The sequence below is a fragment of the Eriocheir sinensis genome, chromosome 6 (assembly GCF_024679095.1).
Source record: "Eriocheir sinensis breed Jianghai 21 chromosome 6, ASM2467909v1, whole genome shotgun sequence".
Lineage (NCBI taxonomy): Eukaryota > Metazoa > Arthropoda > Malacostraca > Decapoda > Varunidae > Eriocheir > Eriocheir sinensis.
In genome coordinates this window covers 11,967,150-11,970,664 of record NC_066514.1, presented here as the reverse complement: position 1 = coordinate 11,970,664, position 3,515 = coordinate 11,967,150, and the positions used below count along the sequence as shown (strand labels likewise).

Here is a 3,515-nt window from a genome sequence, read left to right as displayed (position 1 = left end):
GTGGTTTACATCCTTTGTTGACCGCATTTCAAGTGTATTGGTTTTAACATTTATACACTAGCATAGCATAATGCTTTTCTTGTTATTTTTGTAGGTTTATGTCGTTTCTTTCCAGAAAATATGGGTAAAAAATGTGATTTAACCCCTCAAAAGTGTGCTGAGGTCAAAGCGTTACTCGGAACAAAAAAAACTTTTCAAATCGAGTAGTTTCTCGTCGACTTCTTGTGTCTGAAGCATCTGTAAGGCGAATTAAGAAGAAAATATAATTAGGTGAAGAATTAGTACCTAAGAAGAAGAAGAGATGTGGCCGGAAACCTATTTTTTCACCAAGGGGAGAACGATGCCTCAAGAAAATTTGTCTCGGGAATCGGTTCTCTACAAGTAAAAAAATAAAATCCAAGCTTGAAAGCAATAACATTCAAGCTTCAGAAAGGACTGTGACGCACAAACGCATCGATATGCATATCAAGGCTTACAGACCCGCCCGAAAGCCGAAGCTGATTGAGGCAATGAAAAAGAAACGACTTCAGTGGGCAAAAGTCTATCAGCATCGTGACCTGGACTTTTGGAAATCAGTGAGTATTTTTTCCTACAATGTAAGTTTGCACTTTCTCCTTATCATGCACCTTTTTTACATGCCTAAGAGCTATTCACATTAATATACTACTTACTGTTGTCCTCCTGTTTCAGGTTTGCTTCAGTGACGAGAGCACCTTCAAAATCATGAAGCACAAGTCTCAGTATGTGGAACGGCGCCCTGGTGAAAATTTCAATCTGGACTGTGTTGTTTCAACAGTAAAACATCCAACTAAAATAATGATTCGGTCTGTCATCAGTGGAAAAGGAACAGGGCCTCTGTACCTAGTTACCGACACCATGAAGCAAGATCAATACAAAGACGTGCTCCAAAAGGGAATTCTTCCCTAAATTAGAAATTGGTTCCGTAATGGAGAACCTTACATATCGATGCAAGATGCAGCTCCTTGCCATACGGCACGATCATTAAAAGCATTTTTACAAGCCAAGAACAATTTCCTGCTGCCCTGGCCGGGGAATTCGCCAGACATGAATCCGATTGAAAGACATGATAAGAACAAAAGTTCAACTGATTGCAAAGATTATCCATGTGTGGAATCATCAATCAGACATAAGAACATAAGAACATAAGAACGCAGGAGTCTGCAAGAGGCCGGTAGGCCTGTACGAGGCAGTTCCTTTGACCCTAAGCTCCCGTGTATCTAACCCCACCTAATATCGCTGTCCATGAATATATCTAGTTTATTTTTGAATGTGACAATTGTATTGGCACTCACCACATGACTGCTAAGCCTATTCCACTCATCCACCACCCTGTTAGTAAACCAATTTTTGCCTATGTCCCTGTTGAATCTGAATTTATCCAGTTTAAACCCGTTACTTCGTGTCCTACCCGGTTCTCTTACCAACAAAACCTTATGAATGTCTCCCTTATTAAAGCCCTTCATCCATTTATAAACCTCGATCATGTCTCCTGCAGGAGACAGTGCAAACCTGCACTAGTAGCATGCCTGAACGTATTAAGGACTTAATTCCTGCCAAAAGAAGCTTTATTTACTACTGAAAATGAAAGTCAATTCATGAAATTTTACAATAAATTACATAATGTGAATCATATGTATTTATTAATGCAAATTAACTACATTTATTTATGAATATATGTTGAAGGAACTCCATTTTGTAATTTCCAGATAATAAAATAATTGTAGATTGATTATTTTGTTTCAAAATCAAGTGAATGTGATAATAGGAGGGTGCGTCTAATAATTTGGCCAGGGACTGTACACTCACAATTCATGTCCATACATTTAATACATTTCGATTCCATATCATTTGGCGCCTTTTTTCTTTTTCTGCACTAGTGCAATACCTTGCCCCTCCTTATCCACGTGTTCCACGATATTTGTTGTTCCCCATCCACAAACATTATCGCGCGGATCTTCTAATTCAATCTCAGTGTCCTGTTGAGCCTTCATCCTTGATAAAAAATCTGCAACTATATTTTCCTTGCCAGGCAAATGATTGATTGTGAAATCATACTCACTCATGAGAGTCTGCCATCTAGCTATCCTGCCGTTGGGACTAGCTACCTGTAACAACCAGACTAAAGGTCTGTGATCCGTGTGGATCTCAATAGGGTAACCCAGTATTAATGGGCGGTTCACTTGCAACCCATATATTACAGCTAAAGCCTCTCGTTCAGCTGTACTGTACCGCTGTTCTGCCGTGTTCAATTTCCTACTAAAAAAAGGAAATAGGTCTTTGTTTATTATTAGGAAATAGGTCTTAGTTTATTATTAGTGAGCACGAAAGGTTTGTTAAAGTCATGGAATTTTTGAATGACTGTGTCAAGCATTCTATCCTTCAGGGTTGAGAACGCAGTTTTTGCTTCATCTGTCCATATGAGTGGAGTTTTATTTTTTTCTTGAGTGTACCTTTCTTCACTTAGTTAATCTTTAGAAGGGGAGCAATACTTTGTGGATAATATGCAATAAATTTGCGATAATAATTAGTTAATCCAAGAAATGACTGTACATCATGAACAGTTTGGGGGCCGGGATGTTTTGTATGGCCTCCAGCTTGCAAGATTGAGGTCTTATTCCCTCTGAGTTGATGACATGGCCCAGGTAACCTACTTTGTCCTTAACCCGGCAGCGTCGACGGACCCATTTTTGGGCTCCCGCAAGTCGGTCCGCTGAAACGGCGGACCCAGTTTGGGGCTCGGCTCAAAACGCCTAATTTGAGTTAATTGTAGGCGATGGCGGCATAGAGCAACCCACCATGCATGCCCTGGATCATTGTGGTAGGTGATTGATCTTGAGGTGGGCTTATTTGTCATAGGTGGTGCTGTAAGGTCATGGCAGATTGAATTAGCTATTCATGCAGTAATCACTTGTCAAAATCTCTAGAGTAGACAACAAGTGACTCGACTAAATGCCACGTGTCACGGGACTGTTTATTTTGTAAGAAACACCACCCCAAAAGAATGGAGATTGAGCATAATTAATTATTTTAACGGCTTTATGGTTATGAAAGGAGTGCTCTGATATACGTTCCATGCTCTTTTCTTAGTCTCAAAATGCAGTATAATGTTGCCGTTTCTCGGCCACTTCTCGGCTTTCCCATAGCCGAGGCCCACGGGTTAAAAAAGTTACACTTCTCCATCTTAATAGTCAGTTTGACTTCCTTTAAGCGTTCCATAATTTGTTCTAAGTTATCTACATCATTAGAAAATGTATCGCCCAGGATAATTATGTCATCAAAGTACACCTGAACCTTGTTTCCTAATAGTCATGTAAGGACAGTGTTTATTATTTTCTGGAAGCAGGACGGGGCTGTTTTAAGGCCAAAGGGGAGGGAAGTAAATTCCCAATGTCCTGCTGGATAAGAAAATGCCGTCTTCTTTCTGCTAATTTCATCAAGGGGGATTTGATGGTAACCCTGTTTTCAAGTCTAGGCATGAAAAAAGCTTACTATCT

The 3,515-nt window shown here is 39.9% G+C and overlaps 1 pseudogene; it reads left to right on the top strand.

Annotated features, from left to right (window-relative positions):
- The window catches only part of LOC126986523 (uncharacterized), a 1,138-nt pseudogene extending 232 nt beyond the window's left edge, over window positions 1–906 (top strand).
- The last annotated feature ends 2,609 nt before the right edge of the window (window positions 907–3,515 follow it).